Source organism: Mandrillus leucophaeus, unplaced genomic scaffold, assembly GCF_000951045.1.
Source record: "Mandrillus leucophaeus isolate KB7577 unplaced genomic scaffold, Mleu.le_1.0 Scaffold147, whole genome shotgun sequence".
Classification (NCBI taxonomy): domain Eukaryota; kingdom Metazoa; phylum Chordata; class Mammalia; order Primates; family Cercopithecidae; genus Mandrillus; species Mandrillus leucophaeus.
Window position 1 is genome coordinate 2,511,290 of NW_012101443.1, and position 14,477 is coordinate 2,525,766.

Here is a 14,477-nt window from a genome sequence, read left to right on the forward strand (position 1 = left end):
ATGGGAACTATAGTGAACTCACAGGCTCTCTCTTGCAGGCCAGAACTGCCCTCACAGGTGTACTCAGCATCTTTGGTTGAAGCTAAAGAGCCACAATTTGCCATCACATCTGTTTTCTCCTGCATGGCTGGCCAGGGTCTGGGTTTCCGGAGCAGCCCACTGCAGCGTACAAATGTTATCACATTCTTTATTTGTCATTGTCCAGAAAAGATGGAAATACTGCTAAGGTTAGAAGCCATCAAAGCTTCTTGAATTGAAACCTACATTACTTGTCAGCCCTAGTGCAAAATAAAAATGCAGGCCTTTGTTCAGAAATCATGAGACATTTCAAAATGCAACAGCAAGGTATAAACCAGCTGAGGGATCTTTCTAAGCAGGGGTCTTTCTAAACTGCACGCCCATGAGGCTAACTCTGGCCATGAAAAAAGGATTTGCTTGCAAATCAAAACCACAATGTGATACCACCTTACTCCTGCAAGAATGGCCATAATCAAAAAATCAAAAAATAATAGATGTTGCCATGGATGTGGTGAACAGAGAACACTTCTACACACTGCTGGGGGGGATGCAAACTAGTACAACCACTATGGAAAACAGTGTGGCGATTCCTTAAAGAACTAAAAGTAGAACTACCATTTGATCCAACAATCCCACTACTGGGTATTTACCCAGAGGAAAAGAAGTCATTCATTATACAAAAAAGATACTTGCACATGCATGTTTATAGCAGCACAATTCACAATTGCAAAAACGTAGAACCAACCCATATACCCACCAATCAACAGTAGTTAAAGAAACTGTGGCATATCTATATCTATATCTATATCTATATGGCATATATATATGCATATATATGCACGCATATATATGCATATATATGCACGCATATATATATATATAATGGGATACTACTCAGCCATAAAAAGGAATGAATTAATAGTATTTGCGGCAACCTGGATGGGATTGGAGAGTATTATTCTAAGTGAAGTAACTCAGGAATGGAAAACCAAGCATCGTATGTTCTCACTCATAAGTGGGGGCTAAACTATGAGGATGCAAAGGCATAAGAATAACACAATAGAGTTTGGGGACTCAGGGGGAAAGGGCAGGAAGGAAGTGAGGGATAAAAGATTACCATTCAGGTTCAGTGTATACTGCTTGGGTGATGGGTGCACCCAAATCTCACAAATCACCACTAAAGAACTTACTCTTGTAACCAAATACCACCTGTTCCCTCAAAACGTATGGAAATAAAAAAAAAGAGAAAAGAAGGATTTGCTGAAGATGAATATGAAGGTTTTGAATGGGTGGGGGTATGTTAGGGGGTCAAGTGGAAAGCTACTGCAATAATCCAGGAAGGCAGAAGTGGGGAGTCTCTGGGCTAGGATAGTTTTTTGGGAGATCAAAGGGAAGAAAAAGACAAACCTAAGGGATGTTATATGCTCAGAGCTGGGGATGCTTCTGGGTCTTTCCAGGCTTAGAGCAGAGAGAGGCATCAGGAGGGACCCCGAGGAATCCAGGAGACTATTTGTGTGTTATTGACATTGTACTGGGAGTTGCATCAGACAGGAATGACTAGAATTCAGCAGATATGAGAGTTACTGCAGGCATTTTACTCCACAAAGGAACCATATATAGATACCGGATTGTTGCCTAACAACTTTATGGCTTTAGAGAGGAATATCGATGTAAAAGGCAGTAGGAGAGAAGTCAAACCCTCAGATGCTCCCAGGGGCCCGGTGGTTACCTGAATGTGTGAGGATGAGGAGCGGGTGGACTGTGACACACTCCTGGCTGTCCAAAAGTGACAGCCACTGGGCAGCTCCAGCCTGTCACGGCCACGTGAGAACACAGGGTCAGGGTAACCAGAGCTTCAGATTTTTAAAGCGAAGCCAAAGATTAAGAACTGTGAAACCTCTCCCAATTTTTAACTGTTGGCAAGTAAGTTAGATTTTTTAAAATAAATACAGTAAGCCACAGCAAACATACCTGTAAGCCAGGTCTGGCTCATGGGACTCAGTAACCTGAGTTACTTGGTACAGGGTTCTGTGAATAGAGCTGGGCCTGAGTTCCAATCCTGCCTCCACCTCTTAACTAGCTGCAGTCCTCAGGCAGAGCCTTTCTAAGCCTCGTTTTTCTGTAGAATGGGGATAATTGTAGTGTCTACCTCTCAGGGTAGTGGTGAGGATTCAATGGCATCTTCTAGGTAAAGCACCGAAGCCAATGTCTTCATATAGAAGCTAAATAAATGTTGGCTGTCACTGTTCTTACCCATCTACTTTATGCCTGGTTCCTCGCATGTGTACTTTATGTATTCCACTTTATTTTATGCTCACAGTCACCCTGTCCCTTAGGCTTTATTATAGTATATCCATTTCCCAGAGGTGGGTTAGAAATGAGGAGTAGAGACAATAACCTCACTTGCTTCATATCAGTCTCCCTGTGTGAGCAAGAATTCAAATCTCATTATTTCTGTCTCCAAAGGTGTTGCTTTCTAAACAAGGGTGTTGTATCTCTTAACCTGTATTGACTCTAGTATTTCCTATTGGAGGTTTCTACAAAGAATGTTCTAGCAAATGGTATTTTTCAAAGAAAATTTTAATAACAAAGCAAACTCCAAAAAGAAAAAAAGTGCTCCTCCCCGCCCCACATACTGAAGTGTGCACACACACATGCGCACACACACCCACACACACACATATGCACGTGTACATGCATGCGTGCTCAAAGCAAGCATAAGAAAAGCTGCCAGTACATTTTCCCCTATCTGATGGACTGTTAAGTAACACTGTTTGGGGGAACACATTATCCTTTGTGTTTTCCCAATCCCACGGGACAATTACTGCATTTCTATTCCGCCTCACAGGTGAAGGAGTTGACAGTATAATGAATAAGGGACCTACGTACAGGCCCTGAGGCGAGAGATTAACAGGTAGGACCCAAATGCCTTTATTGCGCAGACAGACTCCCTTGGGTCCACTCAAGAGTGGTGACAGGTGTCAGAGCCAAGCGTGGGGCCTTAGGGCCTCTGTGCCCTGAAAGGCAATTAGATATTTGCTCAGTGGCCTACACTTCATGTATATCCTCCAGTCGTGCAAACTGATCATTCCATCTCCCTCTTTTACTCAGGGGCTTCAGACTCTGGAGCTCTCTGTCCAGGATCTTCCAGCAATCAACATTTCTTAACAAAAAAAAGAAAAGACTTGCATTATTGGTAAGTCTGAAATTAGCAGGAATTTTAACTTGTTCCTGGAACAAATTCTAGGGCATTTGAATTGAGAGTGGAATTAGGGTAGGGGTGGGGGGAGATCCCAGCTGGGCAAGCCAGAATGATGAAATTCAAGGCAAACAGCTTTGTTTGATTCTTTTGACTATGGCCAAGCCAGTAGGGCTGAGAGCATGATGTTCTCAGTAACAGCCTTGACAATAACATGATTTGTTTCTCTTCCAAAGCCGAAAATGGCATCTCTGCCTGCAAAGGGGAGCTTTCTTCTGAACCTGTGGGATGAGAGGGCTGCTTTCGTCCTACAGAGTAGGAAACGAAGGCATTAGGCAGAGCAGACTGGAATTGAAATGTCATCTGGCAATAACACTTGCCTAAACAATACGTGCTTTATTTTATTTTATTTTGGACTCTTCATGGGTAGGATTTCAGACTAAGATGTTCCTTCCTCTTCCCTAACCGCCAGATTGAAACTGAATATTACCTTGGTCCAGGGAGCACAATACCTGTGTTATTTCTGTGTGGTTTTCTTCTCTTTACATTTTCTGGATTCTTTCAGGGAACTGGGAGGATGTTAAGTAAGCCGCAGTGCATTCTCAACAGGGAAAACTGAAAGCTCTTAGGCATTTATGCCACTAAGAAAAATAATTGTTGCAGTTAGCTAGCAGTTAATAATAACTGCAAGTGATTGCAAATCTCCTGTCCTGCAAAAATTTCTACAGACAGAAGCAAGTGACGGTTTCCTTGCTTTGTTCATCAGTGAAAAGCATAGATTAACCTCAACTCTGGCCAAAGGGATGCTCCAGTGCTGCAGGGAAAAAAAACAAGCCAACAAAACAAGTGTGATCCCTACCCCTACTGAACTTCCAGTATAGTGCAAGAACAAGGTGTACACCTGTCTCTTATACACATCTAGATGTGTATAAGAGACAGTGCATACACAGGTGGAAGAGGCAAGTCTCCAAATATGTGCATTGCACAAGTTCATTTCTAAGTCAATGGTATGAACTCACATTGCATCTGCCAATATAAATTGTACTATAAGGGTTAAGTAGGTTCTTAGGTCAGCAAACCACAGCCAATTTGCTTCTTCAAACAAGGTGGATTTGTCCACCTTTTATAAATTTGTCTCTATGGACAAAGGTATTGATTGATTCTCATGGTGTTCATAGCAAATCCCAGAGGCACCAAGTCACCATCCTGCAGGAGGGAGTGTCTCCCCCTTGTTCCTTTTGCATGAATTCTGCTTTCTTAAGAGTTTCAGTGGTAGTGAGGAGATGATACTTGGCCATTGGTGGGAGTATTGAGCAGTAGGTGGCTTAGGCGGGAATGGGAAATCAGGGAGGCATTCAGGGAGTGGCTCATCTTTAGGAAGAAATTTAAATCTTAGCCATGGCACTTATTAGTTATGGGGCCTCAGGTAACGCCTTCTTGGTGAGACTCTTTCCTCCTCCTCCTCCTCCTCCTCCTCCTTCTTCATCTTGCTCTGTCACCCAGACTGGAGTTCAGTGGTGCAATCATAGCTCACTGCACCCTCCAACTTCTGGGCTCAAGGCATCCTCCTGCCTCAATTTCCAAAGAAGCTGGAATTACAGACTCACACCACTGAGCCCAGCTACAGGGCATCTTTGAAGCTCAGTTTTCTCATCTGGAAAATAGGATCAGCAATAATAATAAATGAGGCTTCCTTCACAGGGTTGTTGTGAAAATAAGTACAGCACCTCATACTATTCTCCATCTCATTGTTGGCATTTAGTAAGTATTGAATCTGGATCTGTTAGAGAAAGACACGGCATGTACAAAGGTATCAGCAGGTACAAATACATTGAATGCAAACTATTTATACACAAAGATATGTAGTGTACCAGTGAGCTTTTGATAGATTATATTGAGGCAACAACTGATTCCCACATATTAAAAGCATGCTTTTTTCCCCTTTAGTCCTCCTGTCTGTGGCTGTGAAAGCCAGGCTTTAAGACAGCCCTAGTGATCCTTGCCTCTTGGCTGTTGTCCCCTCCCTCATGGCACTAGAGTTGGTATTCTACAACCAACAGAATATAACACAACACTACAGAAGTGATGCGATACCATTTCTCAGATTAGGTAATAAAAGACACTGTGGCTTCTATCCTGAGCACATGCTGTCTCTCTCTTTCTTGGATCACTTATTTTGGAGGAAATCAGTTGCCATGTTGAGTGGCTCTATGGAGAGCCCCATGTGGTGAGAACTGAGATCTCCTGATAACAACTAGCAAGAAATTGAGGCCTCCTGCAGATGTCCATACAAAGGAGTCATGTTGGCAGCAGATGCCTAAGCCCCAGTCAAGCCTTCAAATGGCTGAAGACCCATTGGCGGCTCGACTGCAACCTTACGAGACCCTGAGCCAGAATCACCCTATTAAGTTGCTTCCAGATTCCTCACCTTCAGAAATTTTGTGAGACAGTAAATAGTTTTATGTAAGCTGCTGTTCAATTTTAGGGTGATTTGTTATGCAGCAATAGCTAACTAATACGGTGGCTGTGAGTTTGCTGAGACTGCTCCACAAAACATGTGAAACCCAGGCTGGAAGAGCAGCTGCTTGCACATCTGTTCTCATGGCAGAGAAAAAGAGCCAGAAGGGAGTGGAAGCCCACGATGGCTTTAGACTTTCTGCCTAGAACTGGCATACACGACTTCTGTTCACATTTCATTGGTCAGAGTGAGTCACAGGGGTGTGTCTGTTTATGGGGGGGCAGGTATACTCCTTCCACTCCTTCCAGAAGTGCCTCCTTCCAGAAGGCACTGCCCAGCCAGCAATGAGGAAAGAGGGCATTCCTCTTTACTGGGAGAGGGGGTATCAATAACTGGAAACCATAATACATTTTATCCCAAGAGGCATGATTTATTTGCAAATCTATGTATAAAATATCTCTGGAAACATACACAGGAAGATACTAATATTGGTTGCCTCTAGGGAAGATAATTTAGTATCCATGAAATAAGAATGGGAAGGAGATTTTTCTCTATATGCCTTTTTGAACCATACAGGTAAATATAGTACCTACTTTAAAATGCTTACTTTAAATTGAACCATGAAGTGGAAGACGTGAGCCTTCTGTTTTGAATTATGCTGCCTGCAGACACTTGGAGACGCAGCAGTTACTTATGGAGACTGCAGTGAGGGTAAGGCGGGAGCAGCGAGGAGCTGTGATGTTTTCTTTAGGTTGTGTTAGTTATTTTTAAAAAATAAAATAAACGTTTGCTTCTAGGAAGATGGAGTAGATGTACTTTTCCCTATTTCTTCACTAAATACAACTAAAATCCCTGGATATTCGATCTAAAACAAACATGAGATGTTTCTGAAAGGTGGGGAGAAGGAGGCATGAGCAGCTAGGGACCTCGGGACCTGTGAAATGACATGGTGGTGAGTTCCCTGAGTTTTCCTTTTGCTTCATTTACCCCAGGCTTGGAGCTGAGGAAGCCAGCTCAGCTCCAAGCCTGAGAAAGCCTTTCTGAGAACCCAGAAAGGCTAATAGGAGCAGACCCCGGGCCCCTGAAAAAAGCCCCAAGGAAAGCCTGCTGTCTCTAGCCAAAGGAAGAGGAAAGGGGCAGTCTAGAAAGACAGACTTTTAGCCAATAACCGCTCTGCTGTATTTTAGCCAAACACCTTAGAAAAAACTGTGCTCCCACCCCTACCCATGCCAGTGAAGGCCTGGTGGAGAACCTACACTTCCCCTTCTGTAAGGCTGTACTAGGAACCCCCATCCCCCAGTGCAGTACTGTCAGATAAGACCACATAGGGAACCAAGACTTGCATGTCCACTGGCCTGTACAAAAGTCTCCCACTCCCCACCAACAGTGTCAGTGGAGATTATATGGGGAGACCAACTCTCATGTTCACCCAGCAGCAGCAAGGAACTGCCATCTCTGGTGCTTATATAGGCTGAGTGATGGACCTGGATTTCTAGCTCCATTTGACAGTAACAAGGAGGTGACTTTCATCCCCCACCCACCACCCCTCCAAAGCAGGGTCAGAAGAAGCCAGCTAAAAACAGGTTTAGATAAAATCCAAAATCTTGTAACGTATTTTGATATACAGCTTTTTATTGGTTTCCTATAACTGCTGGAACAAATTACTATTAACTGAGTGGCTTAAAATAACAGAAATTTATTCTATCCCAGTTCTGAAGGCCAGAACTTTAAAGTCAAGGTATTGGCACTCAAGCACTTTCTTCGAAGGCCCCAGGGGAGACTCCTTTCTTGCATTTTCCAGCTTCTGGTGGCTGTCGGCATTCCTTGGCTTGTGGCCTCACCAATCCAATCTCTGCCTCCATGATGATCACATGGCCTCCTCCTCTTCTGTCTTCTTCTGTGTGTCTCTTATAAGGACATTTTTTGCTGGATTTAGGTCTCATTTGGATAATCCAGGATGATCTCATCTCAAAATCCATAACTTAGTTACTCTGGCAAGACCCCTTCTCCAAATGAGCTCACATTCACTGGTTTCAGAGATTATGACATGTATATATTTTTGGAGCTACCATAATTCCACCCACTATAAGGCTTAGCTCAATTCTATCAAAACCTCAGCAGGATTTTTGTAGACCTAAACAAGATTATTCTAGAATTTATATTGGAAGGCAAAAACTTTAGAATGGCTAAAATAATTTTGAAAAGGAAGAATAAGAGGAATCAACCTATCAGATTTCAAGACTTATTAAACAGTTACAGTTATCAAGGTTATATGGCCAGGTGCAGTGGCTCATGCCTGTAATCCCAGCAGTTTGGAAGGCTGAGGTAGGCAGATCACTTGAGGTCAGGAGTTCAAGACCAGCCTGGCCAACATAGCAAAACCCCATCTCTACTAAAAATACAAAAATTAGCCAGGCGTCGGGGTGCATACCTGTAATCCCAGCTACTCAGGAGGCAGAGGCAGGAGAATCACTTGAACCCAGGAGGCGGAGGTCGTAGTGAGCCGAGATTGTGCCATGACACTCCAACCTGGGCAAGAGCAAGACTCCGTCTCAAAAAAAAAAAAAAGGCGTATGTGTTAGTGGTGGAGAGAGAGACACATGGACCAATGGAACAGAGCAGAGAACTTAGAAATAGATCCACACAAATATTCCCTATTGGTTTTTAACAAAGGTTGAAAAAAAATTTTTAAAAAGCAAGAAAGATGGCTCTGGAGCCATATCCATAGGCAAAAATTGAACCTCAATCTAACTTTCACACTTTACACAGAATTAATACAAAATAAATTATGAACTTAATTGTTAAATGTATAACTCTAAAACTGTTAGAAAAAAATAGAATATTTTTAGGATACAGGGCAAAGAGTCATTAGACTTAATATCAAAAGTACAATCCATGAAAGGAAAAGTTAATTAATTAGAAATGTCAAAATTTTGTTCTGTGACAGACCGTATTAAGTGGAATAAAAGACAAGATACACAGTGGGAGAAAATATTTGCAGACTACATATCTGACAAAGGACTAATATCTGAATATACAAAGAACTCTCACAATAGAACAGTGCAAAAATCAAACAACGCAGTCAGAAAATGGGCAAAAGATATGAAGAGATATTTCACCAAGGAAGAGAGATAAATGGCAATAAGCACATGAAAAGATATTCAATATGAATGGCCATTAGGGAAATGCAAATGAAGACCACAATAAGATATCACTATCCAGCTAGCTGAGCTAAAATAAAAAATAGTGACAACACCAAATGCTGGTGAGGATGCAGAGAAACCGAATGATTTATACATTGCTGGGGGGAATATAGAATAGCTCAGACACTCTGAAAACAGCTTGGCGATTTCTTAAAAAAACTTAACATGCAACTACTGTGTAAGGCAGCAATCATACCCCTAGACATTCATCCTAGACAAATGAAGATTTATGTTCATACAAAAATCTGTATGTGAATATTTATTGCAGCCTTTTTGTAGTAGCAAAAACTGGAAACAACTCAGATATTACTCAAAGGGTGAATGGTTAAGCAAACTGGGATACATCTATACCATGGAATACTGCTTAGCAATAAAAAGGAACATGCTACTGATACATGCAACAAACTGGATGAATCTCCAGAGAATTATGCTGAGTGAAAAAAAAAATCCCAAAATGTTACATACTGTATAGTTCCATTTATGTAACAGTCTAGAAATGACAAAATTATAGAAATGGAGAACAGATTAGTGGTTGCCAGGGGTTAAGGAGAGGGTGGAAAGGTACTGGGTGTGACTCTAAAAGAGCAACACGAGGCATTGATGCCAACAGCTGGTTGGCATATTGTGCCATAGCTTTGGAAGGTGTTACCACTGAAGATAACTTGGTAACGAGTCAAGAGGATTGTCTGTATTATTTCTTATAATTGCATGAGAATCTACAATAGTCTCAAAAGAGTTGAAATTAAGAAATCTGAAGCAAACTTTAAAAACTATGTTTTTGTATTGCTTTCAAAACTAAAAATAAAATAAGTGACCTACAGGGAATATATATTTTACACAAATTACGAAGGATTATTGTTATTATTATAACATGACCTTTATGTAATTAAGAGCAGACAACTCAATAGGAAAGTAAGAAAAAGCTACAAACAAGGAATTCTCAAACTAAGAAATGCAAGTGGTCAGCCACAGTGTGACCATAAGCTCTCACTGATCCTCCAGTCAGTACCCACTTCTACGCTTAAAATACTCCAGATTGGACAATAAATGATATGATCGTCTTACTAATACACCAATAAAAAGATGTTCACCTTTGTAAGTAGTGAAAGAAACATGAACAAAGTTACTGTTTTTCCCTACCAGCTGTTAAAGAATAAAGGTTTGCTAATTCTCACTGTTGCAGCAGTGTGGGAAAGGTATATGCTTATGCTGTCCTGGTGAGCGTATAAATAGACTCAACTTTTTGGGAGGGTAATTTTCGACATGCTTTTAAAAACCTTTGAAAAGTATATTCCCATGAACAGTAATTCCATTTCTAGGAAATGAGACAAGTACACAAAGATGAATGCTCAAAGATTTTCATTGAAATGTTGTATATGCATTGAAAAGAAACCAAGCAGCAAACGTTCGTTAATTAGGAATTAGGGACGGAATGTTTACATAAATAATGGTACGCACATACATGTATATTTGATGAAATATTATGAAGCCATTATACATACACACAGGAAGTATATACCAGACATTAATGTTACCATATCTTGGTAAGTGGGATACTTGTTAAATGCTTACTTTCTTCTTTATTCTATCCTGTATTTTCTAAATTATTTTCAAAAGGCATATACTGTTTGTATAATCATGATACAGCAAATCTGTTTTTAAAAGATCAAGAATATTATACCTAGAGGATCAAGGTAACTTCAATGAGATAAAGTGAAGCAAGAAAACTCACTGTCACTTAGGAAAGTGGCCTTCAGGATGTGGAAATTGATTCGGCATCTAAGCGTATTGTTAGGGCTGGGCCTAGCCAGCTTGAAAAATATCGTCACCTTACTGTTCTGTTTTTGAATGCGGTGGCTCTTCATTCAAAATGAGAACACAAGATGGGTATTTTATAAACAATAGCATGTAATGAAAACGTTGGTTATAATTATTTAAAGTGGCCTCTCCATGGGGCTGAGATAGGATTTAAGGGCTGCTCTGAAACTGATGAGCCAGTCGGATTGTGAACTGGGCCCCCATCGCTCAGTTTACGCTCACCCTTTAGCCGTCCTTGGGCGCCACGCTGAGATGCCACATAGTGTGGTACCAAAAGTGAAGATTTGGGCAATATTTAAAACACAGGCTCAAATCCCGATGGACCCATTTGCTACGTTAGAAAACCTGGGCAGACTGCTATAATTCCCCAAGGTGCTTCATTCACTTAAAATTGAAGAAAATAAGGATTCTGATATTACAGGAGTGTTCTGAGGATCCAGTGACGCGGGGCATGTGGAAGGGCTTTGTCAATGCACACCTGCAAAGCTCAGCTATGATGATTAGAGAGGCAGTATCCATCCTAGGAAGAGCATGGGCGCTCCAGTTAGAAACCAGAGTGGCCGCTTTGTAGTCACATGAACTAGGTAAGTTACTTAAACTCTAAACTTTTGTTTTCTTGTCTATAAAATAAATATGATAGCTTCCTCATAGTGTCTTCCATGAAACTAAGTGAGATAGTGAGGGAGGGAAGAAAACTCACATTTATTGAGCACCTACTGTATGTCAGGCACACACTAGGTGCTCTTCTATGACAGTAAGCAAACAAATATAGGGCATATTTTCCCCCAAAGTATCCTTTCATATAGAGAGCTTTGCCTTACATTCAGGTCCTTAACAATGTTTCTTACATTATGGGATGTTCTCTGTTATTTTATTTTATATTTTTCAGTTTTATTTGAGGCAGGGTCTCGCTCTGTTGCCCAGGTTGGAGTACAGTGGTGTGATCACGGCTTACTGCAACTTTTGCCTTCTGGGATCAAGCGATCCTTCTGCTTCAGACTCCAGGGTAGCTGGGACTACAGGTGCACACCACCACGCCCAGCTGATTCTTAAATTTTTTGTAGAGACGAGGTCTTACTGTATTAGCCAGGCTGGTCTCAAACTCCTGGGCTCAAGCAATCCTCCCGCTTTGGCCTTCCAAATTGCTGGGATTATAGGTGTGAGCCACTGCACCAGGCCAATTATTTTAATTTGGAACAACAAAGTACCATTTGGGAAAGGCATAGTACAACAAAATGACTCAGTGGTACTGATTTTGAACACATGGAGGTAATTAGGTGGGACCTGTGAAACAGGAAGCCTAAGCAGCAAATCAGAAGCAACACTATGGGGTGGTGAGCCAGTCCCTAAGGAGCCTGATCATGAACAAGAATCTGCAGGGCATTATCTAGCATTCCCCACATCTTCAGTGAAATCATTTCTTTGGTAATATGAATAGTGTCAAGACTGGTGAGTAGTTAGACATATTGCACTGACTTCGCTCTCCTTTATGAACAAGGCACAAGAAGATGGTAACTCTAGACCCACAGTCAGCCCATGGCCCTCTGTCCCTTCCTTCACAGAGGACCCTCTTGCCTGATCCCACCCAGAACTGTCCAGCACTGTCCTAGGACTACCAAGACATCTGCCCCAGCTGGAGTCTTCAATACACGGTGCTTGCTGGAGTGCCTAGGCCAGAGTGGGTCTTCTCCAAACTGCTGAACAAGTTGAATGAGTGTATTTGTGCTTCCTTGCCAATATGCATCTATATGTCACATGGGGTTCAATTAGACATTTTTGAGGTCATAGGGAGGGGATTTTTAGTTCCCCACAAGTCTCTGACCTCAAGAGGTTACCAGTCATTGTAAAAAGAACCTGAAATTTTCTGAATGGCTAAATTTGCTTAAGTCAGAAGGCAGCACTGCCTGTTTCTCCCCCGACTATAAACTCCTTTAAAGGTAGGGATCATGATATTTTAGCTTCTTTCGAATGCCTACTATTTGTACTAGCTTTGTACAAAAGTAAATATAAGAAGCAGGTATGTTTACTGACTAAAAGTGTGGGATTTGAAATAAAATGTCCTTCTAACCCTGGCTTTTGCATACCGTGAGAGACTTTGGGGAACTTACTTAAGCTCACTATGCCTCAGTTTCCTCCTCTGTAGAATGCGAGTGGTAACAACAGTACCCACTTCGTAGAGTTATTGTGGAGATTAATAGATATGTAGAGCTCAGAACAGTATGTGACCTTCAATAAAAGTTAGTTATTCTCAATAAGTAGGTGTAAAATGTTTGTTATGTAAATTGATAGTAGTAATCCAGAGTTCTGGCAATTGCTCAAGAACTCTGTTCAGGCCAGCTATTATTGTGCAATTACTTGCCATAAATCTGTTACCACTTCCAAGATATGTATCCCTGTCAAGAAATTCACCTGCACCTCACACTAAGCCACTGCTGGCAGGGTTGGAAGGAATCTGCACAGCCAGCCTCTCTGTCTCTGGTTCCTGCTTCTCACAAGACAGGAGAATGCCTTCTGGGAAGGCCACCAGGAATCCAATCCCAACTCATTCCTAATGGGTCCTATTTTTTCCTCACCAAGTGACCTCCCCACCAGGATGTTGGTGATGACAATGGGTAGACATTCTTCTTTGTTCCATTCCATCTCATTACTTAACTCTCCTCCTTCCTCCAGCTATGCTAAGTGATTCCCAGAATGTGAACCTGAATATGGTTTCTGTCAACTTGTGGAAGAAGCTTTTCACGTTAGAGCTGGGTTTGACAATGGGTCTGTGGTTAGACTAACATGTGGAGTGCTTGTATAGTCTGCAGCATTATATGGGTTTGTACACATCCAGAAGCACCAGCACATGCACACAGGATCCACATGGAGTACATACCCATTGCATGTACACACGTTCGCGCCCCTTCTCTTCTTCACGCAATGTTCAGACTTATCCTGAAAAGACCTGACATAGGGACCAAGGAGTGGGGCCTCGAAGCGCAATCCACTTTAATTCTTTCATCCTGTTGCTTCACACTTGTTTTGAAGAAACAGGGCCCCTACCCTGATGTTTATTCTCTTCCTCTCACCCACTTGGCTCCCATCCTTTCCTCCTCCACCCCTGGGGAGGTTCTGCCCTGTGGTACAAGTCTGGGGTGTGTGTGTGTGTGCTCAGTGTGATGACTCGCTCTAAATGCAGCCTTCAGGCCCTTTGTGTCCCACCAGGAGGGAGTCAGGACATGGTCCTCCCATGCTGACAGTCCACCCATTAGCCCCGGGCTGTGGTGGTGAGGATAGGCATAGGGGAAGGAACATTCCAGACTCGAGGGCCGAGATTCTATCTTCTCAGGGCTGACTTCTTTACTCTGGTTGCTGCTTGTCTTAGGAGACCATGCCCCTAAAACCCCTAAGCATTTAGAGGCTGCTGCCTCCCATATCCTGGAAATTGTCCAGCTTGTTAGGCAAATCCCTGACATGGCTGGTATTGCATGCCGAGAGAGCAAAGGGGAGTATGGTCTCCGTGAGGAGGCGGAAAGGTCTCTCCTCCTTGTCTAAGATGGTGACAACATGGCCTTCATGCACAGCGGAGGCTATTTAACAGTCAGTGTCTATGGCTATCTCAGTGTGTCTCTATAAATAGAGAGCTTTCCAGAAAAACCTTCCTAGTGAATTTCCTTATCAGTCCCTTAAATAGTGTTGACTGAGAGGAAGAAGCAGGGCTATACTAGCTTTCCAACAGTAAGTGAAAGGCATGGCTGATAAATGAGGCGAGGGAGATGTTAGTGAGGTTGAGTAGGTGAAC